The sequence below is a fragment of the Gorilla gorilla genome, chromosome 7 (assembly GCF_029281585.2).
Source record: "Gorilla gorilla gorilla isolate KB3781 chromosome 7, NHGRI_mGorGor1-v2.1_pri, whole genome shotgun sequence".
In the NCBI taxonomy this organism is placed as follows: Eukaryota; Metazoa; Chordata; class Mammalia; order Primates; family Hominidae; genus Gorilla; species Gorilla gorilla.
The window spans coordinates 75501803-75518593 of NC_073231.2; positions in this window are offsets into that span (position 1 = coordinate 75501803).

Below are 16791 nucleotides of genomic sequence, written 5' to 3' on the forward strand. Positions count from 1 at the left end.
AAATATCCACTTGCAGACTTTACAAACAGAGTGTTTCCAAACTGTTCTATGAAAAGAAAGGTTAAACTCTGTGAGTGGAAAGCACACATCACAAAGTGGTTTCTGAGAATGATTCTCTCTAGTTTTTATACGAAGATATTTCCTTTTCTGCCGTCGGCCCCTAAGCGCTTGAAATGTCCACTTGCAAATTCCACAAAAAGAGGGTTTCCAATCTCCTCTGTCAAAAGGAAGGTTCAACCCTGTGAGTTGAACACACGCAACCCAAAGAAGTTACTGAGAATTCTTCTGTCTAGCATTAGATGAAGAAATCCCGTTTCCAACGAAATCCTCAAAGAGGTCCAAATATCCACTTGCAGACTTTACAAACAGAGTGTTTCCAAACTGTTCTATGAAAAGAAAGGTTAAACTCTGTGAGTGGAACGCACACATCACAAAGCGGTTTCTGAGAATGATTCTCTCTAGTTTTTATATGAAGATATTTCCTTTTCTACCGTTGGCCCCAAAGCGCATGAAATGTCCACTTGCAAATTCGACAAAAAGAGAGTTTCAAATCTGCTCTGTCTAAAGGAAGGTTCAACTCTGTGAGTTGAACACACACAACCCAAAGAAGTTACTGAGAATTTTTCTGTCTAGCATTAGATGAATAAATCCTGATTCCAACCAAATCCTCAAAGAGGTCCAAATATCCACTTGCAGAGTTTGCAAACAGAGTGTTTCCAAACTGTTCTATGAAAAGAAAGGTTACACTCTGTGAGTGGAATGCACACATCACAAAGCGGTTTCTGAGAATGATTCTCTCTAGTTTTTATACGAAGATATTTCCTTTTCTACCGTTGGCCCCAAACTTCTTGAAATGTCCACTTGCAAATTCCACAAAAAGAGGGTTTCAAATCTGCTCTGTTTAAGGAAGGCTCAACTCTGTGAGTTGAACACACGCAACCCAAAGAAGTTACTGAGAATTCTTCTGTCTAGCATTAGATGAAGGAATCCCGTTTCCAAAGAAATCCTCAAAGAAGTCCAAATATCCACTTGCAGACTTTACAAACAGAGTGTTTCCAAACTATTCTATGAAAAGAAAGGTTACACTCTGTGAGTGGAATGCACACATCACAAAGCGGTTTCTGAGAATGATTCTCTCTAGTTTTTATACGAAGATATTTCCTTTTCTACCGTTGGCCCCAAAGCGCTAGAAATGTCCACTTGCAAATTCCACAAAAAGAGGGTTTCCAATCTGCTCTGTCAAAAGGAAGGTTCAACTCTGTGAGTTGAACACACACAGCCCAAAGAAGTTACTGAGAATTCTTCTGTCTAGCATTAGATGAAGAAATCCCGTTTCCAACGAAATCCTCAAAGAGGTCCAAATATCCACTTGCAGACTTTACAAATAGAGTGTTTCCAAACTGTTCTATGAAAAGAAAGGTTAAACTCTGTGAGAGGAACGCACACATCACAAAGTGGTTTCTGAGAATGATTCTCTCTAGTTTTTATACGAAGATATTTCCTTTTCTTCCGTAGGCCCCAAAGCGCTTGAAATGTCCTCTTGCAAATTCCACAAAGAGAGGGTTTCTAATCTGCTCTGTCAAAAGGAAGGTTCAACTCTGTGAGTTGAACACACGCAACCCAAAGAAGTTACTGAGAATTCTTCTGTCTAGCGTTATATGCAGAAATCCCGTTTCCATCGAAATCCTCAAAGAGGTCCAAATATCCACTTGCAGACTTTACAAACAGAGTGTTTCCAAACTGTTCTATGAAAAGAAAGGTTACACTCTGTGAGTGGAACGCACACATCACAAAGCGGTTTCTGAGAATGATTCTCTCTAGTTTTTATACGAAGATATTTCCTTTTCTACAGTTGGCCCCAAAGCGCTTGAAATGTCCACTTGGAAATTCCACAAAAAGAGGGTTTCCAATCTGCTCTGTCAAAAGGAAGGTTCAACTCTGTGAGTTGAACACACGCAACCCAAAGAAGTTACTGAGAATTCTTCTGTCTAGCATTAGATGAAGAAATTCCGTTTCCAAAGAAATCCTCAAAGAGGTCCAAATATCCACTTGCAGACTTTACAAACAGAGTGTTTCCAAACTGTTCTATGAAAAGAAAGGTTAAACTCTGTGAGTGGAAAGCACACATCACAAAGTGGTTTCTGAGAATGATTCTCTCTAGTTTTTATACGAAGATATTTCCTTTTCTGCCGTCGGCCCCTAAGCGCTTGAAATGTCCACTTGCAAATTCCACAAAAAGAGGGTTTCCAATCTCCTCTGTCAAAAGGAAGGTTCAACCCTGTGAGTTGAACACACGCAACCCAAAGAAGTTACTGAGAATTCTTCTGTCTAGCATTAGATGAAGAAATCCCGTTTCCAACGAAATCCTCAAAGAGGTCCAAATATCCACTTGCAGACTTTACAAACAGAGTGTTTCCAAACTGTTCTATGAAAAGAAAGGTTGAACTCTGTGAGTGGAACGCACACATCACAAAGCGGTTTCTGAGAATGATTCTCTCTAGTTTTTATATGAAGATATTTCCTTTTCTACCGTTGGCCCCAAAGCGCATGAAATGTCCACTTGCAAATTCGACAAAAAGAGAGTTTCAAATCTGCTCTGTCTAAAGGAAGGTTCAACTCTGTGAGTTGAACACACACAACCCAAAGAAGTTACTGAGAATTTTTCTGTCTAGCATTAGATGAATAAATCCTGATTCCAACCAAATCCTCAAAGAGGTCCAAATATCCACTTGCAGAGTTTACAAACAGAGTGTTTCCAAACTGTTCTATGAAAAGAAAGGTTACACTCTGTGAGTGGAATGCACACATCACAAAGCGGTTTCTGAGAATGATTCTCTCTAGTTTTTATACGAAGATATTTCCTTTTCTACCGTTGGCCCCAAACTTCTTGAAATGTCCACTTGCAAATTCCACAAAAAGAGGGTTTCAAATCTGCTCTGTTTAAGGAAGGCTCAACTCTGTGAGTTGAACACACGCAACCCAAAGAAGTTACTGAGAATTCTTCTGTCTAGCATTAGATGAAGGAATCCCGTTTCCAAAGAAATCCTCAAAGAAGTCCAAATATCCACTTGCAGACTTTACAAACAGAGTGTTTCCAAACTGTTCTATGAAAAGAAAGGTTAAACTCTGTGAGTGGAACGCACACATCACAAAGTGGTTTCTGAGAATGATTCTCTCTAGTTTTTATACGAAGATATTTCCTTTTCTAACGTTGGCCCCAAAGCGCTTGAAATGTCCACTTGCAAATTCCACAAAAAGAGGGTTTCCAATCTGCTCTGTCAAAAGGAAGGTTCAACTCTGTGAGTTGAACACACGCAACCCAAAGAAGTTACTGAGAATTCTTCTGTCTAGCATTAGATGAAGAAATCCCGTTTCCAACGAAATCCTCAAAGAGGTCCAAATATCCACTTGCAGACTATACAAACAGAGTGTTTCCAAACTGTTCTATGAAAAGAAAGGTTAAACTCTGTGAGTGGAACGCACACATCACTAAGTGGTTTCTGAGAATGATTCTCTCTAGTTTTTATACGAAGATATTTCCTTTTCTACCGTTGGCCCCAAAGCGCTTGAAATGTCCACTTGCAAATTCCACAAAAAGAGGGTTTCAAATCTGCTCTGTCTAAAGGAAGGTTCAACTCTGTCAGTTGAACACACACAACCCAAAGAAGTTACTGAGAATTTTTCTGTCTAGCATTAGATGAAGAAATCCTGTTTCCAACCAAATCCTCAAAGAGGTCCAAATATCAACTTGCAGACTTTACAAACAGAGTGTTTCCAAACTGTTCTATGAAAAGAAAGGTTAAACTTTGTGAGTGGAACGAACACATCACAAAGTGGTTTCTGAGAATGATTCTCTCTAGTTTTTATACCAAGATATTTCCTTTCCTGCCTTTGGCCCAAAAGCGCTTGAAATGTCCACTTGCAAATTCCACAAAAAGAGGGTTTCCAATCTGCTCTGTCTAAAGGAAGGTTCAGCTCTGTGAGTTGAACACACGCAACCCAAAGAAGTTACTGAGAATTCTTCTGTCTAGCATTAGATGAAGAAATCCCGTTTCCAACGAAATCCTCAAAGTGGTCGAAATATCCACTTGCAGACTTTACAAACAGAGTGTTTCCAAACTGTTCTATGAAAAGAAAGGTTAAACACTGTGAGTGGAACGCACAGATCACAAAGCGGTTTCTGAGAATGATTCTCTCTAGTTTTTATACGAAGATATTTCCTTTTCTACTGTTGGCCCCAAAGCGCTTGAAATGTCCACTTGCAAATTCCACAAAAAGAGGGTCTCCAATCTGCTCTGTCAAAAGGAAGGTTCAACCCTGTGAGTTGAACACACGCAACCCAAAGAAGTTACTGAGAATTCTTCTGTCTAGCATTAGATGAAGAAATCCCGTTTCCAACGAAATCCTCAAAGAGGTCCAAATATCCACTTGCAGACTTTACAAACAGAGTGTTTCCAAACTGTTCTATGAAAAGAAAGGTTAAACTCTGTGAGTGGAACGCACACATCACAAAGCGGTTTCTGAGAATGATTCTCTCTAGTTTTTATATGAAGATATTTCCTTTTCTACCGTTGGCCCCAAAGCGCAGGAAATGTCCACTTGCAAATTCGACAAAAAGAGAGTTTCAAATCTGCTCTGTCTAAAGGAAGGTTCAACTCTGTGAGTTGAACACACACAACCCAAAGAAGTTACTGAGAATTTTTCTGTCTAGCATTAGATGAATAAATCCTGATTCCAACCAAATCCTCAAAGAGGTCCAAATATCCACTTGCAGAGTTTACAAACAGAGTGTTTCCAAACTGTTCTATGAAAAGAAAGGTTACACTCTGTGAGTGGAATGCACACATCACAAAGCGGTTTCTGAGAATGATTCTCTCTAGTTTTTATACGAAGATATTTCCTTTTCTACCGTTGGCCCCAAAGCGCTTGAAATGTCCACTTGCAAATTCCACAAAAAGAGGGTTTCAAATCTGCTCTGTCTAAAGGAAGGTTCAACTCTGTCAGTTGAACACACACAACCCAAAGAAGTTACTGAGAATTTTTCTGTCTAGCATTAGATGAAGAAATCCTGTTTCCAACCAAATCCTCAAAGAGGTCCAAATATCAACTTGCAGACTTTACAAACAGAGTGTTTCCAAACTGTTCTATGAAAAGAAAGGTTAAACACTGTGAGTGGAACGCACAGATCACAAAGCGGTTTCTGAGAATGATTCTCTCTAGTTTTTATACGAAGATATTTCCTTTTCTACCGTTGGCCCCAAAGCGCTTGAAATGTCCACTTGCAAATTCCACAAAAAGAGGGTTTCCAATCTGCTCTGTCAAAAGGAAGGTTCAACTCTGTGAGTTGAACACACACAGCCCAAAGAAGTTACTGAGAATTCTTCTGTCTAGCATTAGATGAAGAAATCCCGTTTCCAACGAAATCCTCAAAGAGGTCCAAATATCCACTTGCAGACTTTACAAACAGAGTGTTTCCAAACTGTTCTATGAAAAGAAAGGTTAAACTCTGTGAGAGGAACGCACACATCACAAAGTGGTTTCTGAGAATGATTCTCTCTAGTTTTTATACGAAGATATTTCCTTTTCTTATGTAGGCCCCAAAGCGCTTGAAATGTCCTCTTGCAAATTCCACAAAGAGAGGGTTTCTAATCTGCTCTGTCAAAAGGAAGGTTCAACTCTGTGAGTTGAACACACGCAACCCAAAGAAGTTACTGAGAATTCTTCTGTCTAGCGTTATATGCAGAAATCCCGTTTCCATCGAAATCCTCAAAGAGGTCCAAATATCAACTTGCAGACTTTACAAACAGAGTGTTTCCAAACTGTTCTATGAAAAGAAAGGTTACACTCTGTGAGTGGAACGCACACATCACAAAGCGGTTTCTGAGAATGATTCTCTCTAGTTTTTATACGAAGATATTTCCTTTTCTACAGTTGGCCCCAAAGGGCTTGAAATGTCCACTTGCAAATTCCACAAAAAGAGGGTTTCCAATCTGCTCTGTCAAAAGGAAGGTTCAACTCTGTGAGTTGAACACACGCAACCCAAAGAAGTTACTGAGAATTCTTCTGTCTAGCATTAGATGAAGAAACCCCGTTTCCAACGAAATCCTCATAGAGGTCCAAATATCCACTTGCAGACTTTACAAACAGAGTGTTTCCAAACTGTTCTATGAAAAGAAAGGTTAAACTCTGTGAGTGGAACGCAGACATCACAAAGTGGTTTCTGGGAATGATTCTCTCTAGTTTTTATACGAAGATATTTCCTTTTCTACCGTGGGCGCCAAAGTGCTTGAAATATCCACTTGCAATTTCCACAAAAAGAGGGTTTCAAATCTGCTCTGTCTAAAGGAAGGTTCAACTCTGTGAGTTGAACACACGCAACCCAAAGAAGTTACTGAGAATTCTTCTGTCTAGCATTAGATGAAGAAATCCCGTTTCCAATGAAATCCTCAAAGACGTCCAAATATCCACTTGCAGACTTTACAAACAGAGTGTTTCCAAACTGTTCTATGAAAAGAAAGGTTACACTCTGTGAGTGGAATGCACACATCACAAAACAGTTTCTGGGAATGATTCTCTTTAGTTTTTATAAGAAGATATTTCCTTTTCTACCGTTGGCCCCAAAGCGCTTGAAATGTCCACTTTGAAATTCCACAAAAAGAGGGTTTCAAATCTGCTCTGTCTAAAGGAAGGCTCAACTCTGTGAGTTGAACACACGCAACCCAAAAAGTTACTGAGAATTCTTCTGTCTAGCATTAGATGAAGAAATCCCGTTTCCAACGAAATCCTCAAAGAGGTCCAAATATCCACTTGCAGACTTTACAAACAGTGTTTCCAAACTGTTCTATGAAAAGAAAGGTTAAACTCTGTGAGTGGAACGCACACATCACAAAGTGGTTTCTGAGAATGATTCTCTCTAGTTTTTATACGAAGATATTTCCTTTTCTACCGTTGGCCCCAAAGAGCTTGAAATGTCCACTTGCAAATTCCACAAAAAGAGGGTTTCAAATCTGCTCTGACTAAAGGAAGGTTCAACTCTGTTAGTTGAACACACGCAACCCAAAGAAGTTACTGAGAATTCTTCTGTCTAGCATTAGATGAAGAAATCCCGTTTCCAACGAAATCCTCAAAGAGGTCCAAATATCCACTTGCAGACTTTAAAAAACAGAGTGTTTCCAAACTGTTCTATGAAAAGAAAGGTTAAACTCTGTGAGTGGAACGCACACATCGCAAAGTGGTTTCTGAGAATGATTCTCTCTAGTTTTTATACGAAGATATTTCCTTTTCTACCGTGGGCGCCAAAGCGCATGAAATGTCCACTTGCAAATTCCACAAAAAGAGGGTTTCAAATCTGCTCTGTCTAAAGGAAGGTTCAGCTCTGTGAGTTGAACACACGCAACCCAAAGAAGTTACTGAGAATTCTTCTGTCTAGCATTAGATGAAGAAATCCCGTTTCCAACGAAATCCTCAAAGTGGTCCAAATATCCACTTGCAGACTTTACAAACAGAGTGTTTCCAAACTGTTCTATGAAAAGAAAGGTTAAACACTGTGAGTGGAACGCACAGATCACAAAGCGGTTTCTGAGAATGATTCTCTCTAGTTTTTATACGAAGATATTTCCTTTTCTACCGTTGGCCCCAAAGCGCTTGAAATGTCCACTTGCAAATTCCACAAAAAGAGGGTTTCAAATCTGCTCTGTCAAAAGGAAGGTTCAACTCTGTGAGTTGAACACACACAGCCCAAAGAAGTTACTGAGAATTCTTCTGTCTAGCATTAGATGAAGAAATCCCGTTTCCAACGAAATCCTCAAAGAGGTCCAAATATCCACTTGCAGACTTTACAAACAGAGTGTTTCCAAACTGTTCTATGAAAAGAAAGGTTAAACTCTGTGAGAGGAACGCACACATCACAAAGTGGTTTCTGAGAATGATTCTCTCTAGTTTTTATACGAAGATATTTCCTTTTCTTCCGTAGGCCCCAAAGCGCTTGAAATGTCCTCTTGCAAATTCCACAAAGAGAGGGTTTCTAATCTGCTCTGTCAAAAGGAAGGTTCAACTCTGTGAGTTGAACACACGCAACCCAAAGAAGTTACTGAGAATTCTTCTGTCTAGCGTTATATGCAGAAATCCCGTTTCCATCGAAATCCTCAAAGAGGTCCAAATATCCACTTGCAGACTTTACAAACAGAGTGTTTCCAAACTGTTCTATGAAAAGAAAGGTTACACTCTGTGAGTGGAACGCACACATCACAAAGCGGTTTCTGAGAATGATTCTCTCTAGTTTTTATACGAAGATATTTCCTTTTCTACAGTTGGACCCAAAGGGCTTGAAATGTCCACTTGCAAATTCCACAAAAAGAGGGTTTCCAATCTGCTCTGTCAAAAGGAAGGTTCAACTCGGTGAGTTGAACACACGCAACCCAAAGAAGTTACTGAGAATTCTTCTGTCTAGCATTAGATGAAGAAACCCCGTTTCCAACGAAATCCTCATAGAGGTCCAAATATCCACTTGCAGACTTTACAAACAGAGTGTTTCCAAACTGTTCTATGAAAAGAAAGGTTAAACTCTGTGAGTGGAATGCAGACATCACAAAGTGGTTTCTGGGAATGATTCTCTCTAGTTTTTATACGAAGATATTTCCTTTTCTACCGTGGGCGCCAAAGTGCTTGAAATATCCACTTGCAATTTCCACAAAAAGAGGGTTTCAAATCTGCTCTGTCTAAAGGAAGGTTCAACTCTGTGAGTTGAACACACGCAACCCAAAGAAGTTACTGAGAATTCTTCTGTCTAGCATTAGATGAAGAAATCCCGTTTCCAATGAAATCCTCAAAGACGTCCAAATATCCACTTGCAGACTTTACAAACAGAGTGTTTCCAAACTGTTCTATGAAAAGAAAGGTTACACTCTGTGAGTGGAATGCACACATCACAAAACAGTTTCTGGGAATGATTCTCTTTAGTTTTTATAAGAAGATATTTCCTTTTCTACCGTTGGCCCCAAAGCGCTTGAAATGTCCACTTTGAAATTCCACAAAAAGAGGGTTTCAAATCTGCTCTGTCTAAAGGAAGGCTCAACTCTGTGAGTTGAACACACGCAACCCAAAAAGTTACTGAGAATTCTTCTGTCTAGCATTAGATGAAGAAATCCCGTTTCCAACGAAATCCTCAAAGAGATCCAAATATCCACTTGCAGACTTTACAAACAGTGTTTCCAAACTGTTCTATGAAAAGAAAGGTTAAACTCTGTGAGTGGAACGCACACATCACAAAGTGGTTTCTGAGAATGATTCTCTCTAGTTTTTATACGAAGATATTTCCTTTTCTACCGTTGGCCCCAAAGAGCTTGAAATGTCCACTTGCAAATTCCACAAAAAGAGGGTTTCAAATCTGCTCTGACTAAAGGAAGGTTCAACTCTGTTAGTTGAACACACGCAACCCAAAGAAGTTACTGAGAATTCTTCTGTCTAGCATTAGATGAAGAAATCCCGTTTCCAACGAAATCCTCAAAGAGGTCCAAATATCCACTTGCAGACTTTAAAAAACAGAGTGTTTCCAAACTGTTCTATGAAAAGAAAGGTTAAACTCTGTGAGTGGAACGCACACATCGCAAAGTGGTTTCTGAGAATGATTCTCTCTAGTTTTTATACGAAGATATTTCCTTTTCTACCGTGGGCGCCAAAGCGCATGAAATGTCCACTTGCAAATTCCACAAAAAGAGGGTTTCAAATCTGCTCTGTCTACAGGAAGGTTCAACTCTGTGAGTTGAACACACGCAACCGAAAGAAGTTACTGAGAATTCCTCTGTCTAGCATTAGATGAAGAAATCCCGTTTCCAACGAAATCCTCAAAGAGGTCCAAATATCCACTTGCAGACTTTACAAACAGAGTGTTTCCAAACTGTTCTATGAAAAGAAAGGTTAAACTCTGTGAGAGGAACGCACACATCACAAAGTGGTTTCTGAGAATGATTCTCTCTAGTTTTTATACGAAGATATTTCCTTTTCTTCCGTAGGCCCCAAAGCGCTTGAAATGTCCTCTTGCAAATTCCACAAAGAGAGGGTTTCTAATCTGCTCTGTCAAAAGGAAGGTTCAACTCTGTGAGTTGAACACACGCAACCCAAAGAAGTTACTGAGAATTCTTCTGTCTAGCGTTATATGCAGAAATCCCGTTTCCATCGAAATCCTCAAAGAGGTCCAAATATCCACTTGCAGACTTTACAAACAGAGTGTTTCCAAACTGTTCTATGAAAAGAAAGGTTAAACTCTGTGAGTGGAACGCACACATCACAAAGTGGTTTCTGGGAATGATTCTCTTTAGTTTTTATACGAAGATATTTCCTTTTCTACCGTGGGCGCCAAAGCGCTTGAAATATCCACTTGCAATTTCCACAAAAAGAGGGTTTCAAATCTGCTCTGTCTAAAGGAAGGTTCAACTCTGTGAGTTGAACACACGCAACCCAAAGAAGTTACTGAGAATTCTTCTGTCTAGCATTAGATGAAGAAATCCCGTTTCCAATGAAATCCTCAAAGACGTCCAAATATCCACTTGCAGACTTTACAAACAGAGTGTTTCCAAACTGTTCTATGAAAAGAAAGGTTACACTCTGTGAGTGGAATGCACACATCACAAAACAGTTTCTGGGAATGATTCTCTTTAGTTTTTATAAGATGATATTTCCTTTTCTACCGTTGGCCCCAAAGCGCTTGAAATGTCCACTTTGAAATTCCACAAAAAGAGGGTTTCAAATCTGCTCTGTCCAAAGGAAGGCTCAACTCTGTGAGTTGAACACAAGCAACCCAAAAAGTTACTGAGAATTCTTCTCTCTAGCATTAGATGAAGAAATCCCGTTTCCAACGAAATCCTCAAAGAGGTCCAAATATCCACTTGCAGACTTTACAAACAGAGTGTTTCCAAACTGTTCTATGAAAAGAAAGGTTAAACTCTGTGAGTGGAACGCACACATCACAAAGTGGTTTCTGAGAATGATTCTCTCTAGTTTTTATACGAAGATATTTCCTTTTCTACCGTTGGCCCCAAAGAGCTTGAAATGTCCACTTGCAAATTCCACAAAAAGAGGGTTTCAAATCTGCTCTGACTAAAGGAAGGTTCAACTCTGTGAGTTGAACACACGCAACCCAAAGAAGTTACTGAGTATTCTTCTGTCTAGCATTAGATGAAGAAATCCCGTTTCCAACGAAATCCTCAAAGAGGTCCAAATATCCACTTGCAGACTTTAAAAAACAGAGTGTTTCCAAACTGTTCTATGAAAAGAAAGGTTAAACTCTGTGAGTGGAATGCACACATCGCAAAGTGGTTTCTGAGAATGATTCTCTCTAGTTTTTATACGAAGATACTTCCTTTTCTACCGTGGGCGCCAAAGCGCATGAAATGTCCACTTGCAAATTCCACAAAAAGAGGGTTTCAAATCTGCTCTGTCTACAGGAAGGTTCAACTCTGTGAGTTGAACACACGCAACCGAAAGAAGTTACTGAGAATTCCTCTGTCTAGCATTAGATGAAGAAATCCCGTTTCCAACGAAATCCTCAAAGAGGTCCAAATATCCACTTGCAGACTTTACAAACAGAGTGTTTCCAAACTGTTCTATGAAAACAAAGGTTACACTCTGTGAGTGGAACGCACACATCACAAAGTGGTTTCTGAGAATGATTCTCTCTAGTTTTTATACGAAGATATTTCCTTTTCTACCGTGGGTGCCAAAGCCCTTGAAATGTCCACTTGCAAATTCCACAAAAAGAGGGTTTCAAATCTGCTCTGTCTAAGGGAAGGCTCAACTCTGTGAGTTGAACACACGCAACCCAAAGAAGTTACTGAGAATTCTTCTGTCTAGCATTAGATGAAGAAATCCCGTTTCCAACGAAATCCTCAAAGAGGTCCAAATATCCACTTGCAGACTTTACAAACAGAGTGTTTCCAAACTATTCTATGAAAAGAAAGGTTACACTCTGTGAGTGGAATGCACACATCACAAAGCGGTTTCTGAGAATGATTCTCTCTAGTTTTTATACGAAGATATTTCCTTTTCTACCGTTGGCCCCAAAGCGCTTGAAATGTCCACTTGCAAATTCCACAAAAAGAGGGTTTCCAATCGGCTCTGTCAAAAGGAAGGTTCAACTCTGTGAGTTGAACACACACAGCCCAAAGAAGTTACTGAGAATTCTTCTGTCTAGCATTAGATGAAGAAATCCCGTTTCCAACGAAATCCTCAAAGAGGTCCAAATATCCACTTGCAGACTTTACAAACAGAGTGTTTCCAAACTGTTCTATGAAAAGAAAGGTTAAACTCTGTGAGAGGAACGCACACATCACAAAGTGGTTTCTGAGAATGATTCTCTCTAGTTTTTATACGAAGATATTTCCTTTTCTTCCGTAGGCCCCAAAGCGCTTGAAATGTCCTCTTGCAAATTCCACAAAGAGAGGGTTTCTAATCTGCTCTGTCAAAAGGAAGGTTCAACTCTGTGAGTTGAACACACGCAACCCAAAGAAGTTACTGAGAATTCTTCTGTCTAGCGTTATATGCAGAAATCCCGTTTCCATCGAAATCCTCAAAGAGTTCCAAATATCCACTTGCAGACTTTACAAACAGAGTGTTTCCAAACTGTTCTATGCAAAGAAAGGTTACACTCTGTGAGTGGAACGCACACATCAGAAAGCGGTTTCTGAGAATGATTCTCTCTAGTTTTTATACGAAGATATTTCCTTTTCTACAGTTGGCCCCAAAGCGCTTGAAATGTCCACTTGGAAATTCCACAAAAAGAGGGTTTCCAATCTGCTCTGTCAAAAGGAAGGTTCAACTCTGTGAGTTGAACACACGCAACCCAAAGAAGTTACTGAGAATTCTTCTGTCTAGCATTAGATGAAGAAATTCCGTTTCCAAAGAAATCCTCAAAGAGGTCCAAATATCCACTTGCAGAATTTACAAGCAGAGTGTTTCCAAACTGTTCTATGAAAAGAAAGGTTAAACTCTGTGAGTGGAAAGCACACATCACAAAGTGGTTTCTGAGAATGATTCTCTCTAGTTTTTATACGAAGATATTTCCTTTTCTGCCGTCGGCCCCTAAGCGCTTGAAATGTCCACTTGCAAATTCCACAAAAAGAGGGTTTCCAATCTGCTCTGTCAAAAGGAAGGTTCAACCCTGTGAGTTGAACACACGCAACCCAAAGAAGTTACTGAGAATTCTTCTGTCTAGCATTAGATGAAGAAATCCCGTTTCCAACGAAATCCTCAAAGAGGTCCAAATATCCACTTGCAGACTTTACAAACAGAGTGTTTCCAAACTGTTCTATGAAAAGAAAGGTTAAACTCTGTGAGTGGAACGCTCACATCACAAAGCGGTTTCTGAGAATGATTCTCTCTAGTTTTTATATGAAGATATTTCCTTTTCTACCGTTGGCCCCAAAGCGCATGAAATGTCCACTTGCAAATTCGACAAAAAGAGAGTTTCAAATCTGCTCTGTCTAAAGGAAGGTTCAACTCTGTGAGTTGAACACACACAACCCAAAGAAGTTACTGAGAATTTTTCTGTCTAGCATTAGATGAATAAATCCTGATTCCAACCAAATCCTCAAAGAGGTCCAAATATCCACTTGCAGAGTTTACAAACAGAGTGTTTCCAAACTGTTCTATGAAAAGAAAGGTTACACTCTGTGAGTGGAATGCACACATCACAAAGCGGTTTCTGAGAATGATTCTCTCTAGTTTTTATACGAAGATATTTCCTTTTCTACCGTTGGCCCCAAACCTCTTGAAATGTCCACTTGCAAATTCCACAAAAAGAGGGTTTCAAATCTGCTCTGTTTAAGGAAGGCTCAACTCTGTGAGTTGAACACACGCAACCCAAAGAAGTTACTGAGAATTCTTCTGTCTAGCATTAGATGAAGGAATCCCGTTTCCAAAGAAATCCTCAAAGAAGTCCAAATATCCACTTGCAGACTTTACAAACAGACTGTTTCCAAACTGTTCTATGAAAAGAAAGGTTAAACTCTGTGAGTGGAACGCACACATCACAAAGTGGTTTCTGAGAATGATTCTCTCTAGTTTTTATACGAAGATATTTCCTTTTCTAACGTTGGCCCCAAAGCGCTTGAAATGTCCACTTGCAAATTCCACAAAAAGAGGGTTTCCAATCTGCTCTGTCAAAAGGAAGGTTCAACTCTGTGAGTTGAACACACGCAACCCAAAGAAGTTACTGAGAATTCTTCTGTCTAGCATTAGATGAAGAAATCCCGTTTCCAACGAAATCCTCAAAGAGGTCCAAATATCCACTTGCAGACTATACAAACAGAGTGTTTCCAAACTGTTCTATGAAAAGAAAGGTTAAACTCTGTGAGTGGAACGCACACATCACTAAGTGGTTTCTGAGAATGATTCTCTCTAGTTTTTATACGAAGATATTTCCTTTTCTACCGTTGGCCCCAAAGCGCTTGAAATGTCCACTTGCAAATTCCACAAAAAGAGGGTTTCAAATCTGCTCTGTCTAAAGCAAGGTTCAACTCTGTGAGTTGAACACACGCAACCCAAAGAAGTTACTGAGAATTCTTCTGTCTAGCATTAGATGAAGAAATCCCGTTTCCAACGAAATCCTCAAAGAGGTCCAAATATCCACTTGCAGACTTTACAAACAGAGTGTTTCCAAACTGTTCTATGAAAAGAAAGGTTAAACTCCGTGAGTGGAATGCACACATCACAAAGCGGTTTCTGAGAATGATTCTCTCTAGTTTTTATACGAAGATATTTCCTTTTCTACCGTTGTCCCCGAAGCGCTTGAAATGTCCACTTGCAAATTCCACAAAAAGAGGGTTTCAAATCTGCTCTGTCTAAAGGAAGGTTCAACTCTGTGAGTTGAACACACACAACCCAAAGAAGTTACTGAGAATTTTTCTGTCTAGCATTAGATGAAGAAATCCTGTTTCCAACCAAATCCTCAAAGAGGTCCAAATATCAACTTGCAGACTTTACAAACAGAGTGTTTCCAAACTGTTCTATGAAAAGAAAGGTTAAACTCTGTGAGTGGAACGAACACATCACAAAGTGGTTTCTGAGAATGATTCTCTCTAGTTTTTATACCAAGATATTTCCTTTCCTGCCTTTGGCCCAAAAGCGCTTGAAATATCCACTTGCAAATTCCACAAAAAGAGGGTTTCAAATCTGCTCTGTCTAAAGGAAGGTTCAACTCTGTCAGTTGAACACACACAACCCAAAGAAGTTACTGAGAATTTTTCTGTCTAGCATTACATGAAGAAACCCCGTTTCCATCGAAATCCTCATAGAGGTCCAAATATCCACTTGCAGACTTTACAAACAGAGTGTTTCCAAACTGTTCTATGAAAAGAAAGGTTAAACTCTGTGAGTGGAATACACACATCACAAAGTGGTTTCTGGGAATGATTCTCTCTAGTTTTTATACGAAGATATTTCCTTTTCTACCGTGGGCGCCAAAGCGCTTGAAATATCCACTTGCAAATTCCACAAAAAGAGGGTTTCAAATCTGCTCTGTCTAAAGCAAGGTTCAACTCTGTGAGTTGAACACACGCAACCCAAAGAAGTTACTGAGAATTCTTCTGTCTAGCATTAGATGAAGAAATCCCGTTTCCAACGAAATCCTCAAAGAGGTCCAAATATCCACTTGCAGACTTTACAAACAGAGTGTTTCCAAACTGTTCTATGAAAAGAAAGGTTAAACTCCGTGAGTGGAATGCACACATCACAAAGCGGTTTCTGAGAATGATTCTCTCTAGTTTTTATACGAAGATATTTCCTTTTCTACCGTTGTCCCCGAAGCGCTTGAAATGTCCACTTGCAAATTCCACAAAAAGAGGGTTTCAAATCTGCTCTGTCTAAAGGAAGGTTCAACTCTGTCAGTTGAACACACACAACCCAAAGAAGTTACTGAGAATTTTTCTGTCTAGCATTAGATGAAGAAATCCTGTTTCCAACCAAATCCTCAAAGAGGTCCAAATATCAACTTGCAGACTTTACAAACAGAGTGTTTCCAAACTGTTCTATGAAAAGAAAGGTTAAACTCTGTGAGTGGAACGAACACATCACAAAGTGGTTTCTGAGAATGATTCTCTCTAGTTTTTATACCAAGATATTTCCTTTCCTGCCTTTGGCCCAAAAGCGCTTGAAATATCCACTTGCAAATTCCACAAAAAGAGGGTTTCAAATCTGCTCTGTCTAAAGGAAGGTTCAACTCTGTCAGTTGAACACACACAACCCAAAGAAGTTACTGAGAATTTTTCTGTCTAGCATTACATGAAGAAACCCCGTTTCCATCGAAATCCTCATAGAGGTCCAAATATCCACTTGCAGACTTTACAAACAGAGTGTTTCCAAACTGTTCTATGAAAAGAAACGTTAAACTCTGTGAGTGGAATACACACATCACAAAGTGGTTTCTGGGAATGATTCTCTCTAGTTTTTATACGAAGATATTTCCTTTTCTACCGTGGGCGCCAAAGCGCTTGAAATATCCACTTGCAAATTCCACAAAAAGAGGGTTTCAAATCTGCTCTGTCTAAAGGAAGGTTCAACTCTGTGAGTTGAACACACGCAACCCAAAGAAGTTACTGAGAATTCTTCTGTCTAGCATTAGATGAAGAAATCCCGTTTCCAATGAAATCCTCAAAGAGGTCCAAATTTCCACTTGCAGACTTTACAAACAGAGTGTTTCCAAACTGTTCTATGAAATGAAAGGTTACACTCCGTGAATGGAATGCACACATCACAAAACAGTTTCTGAGAATGATTCTCTTTAGTTTTTATACGAACATA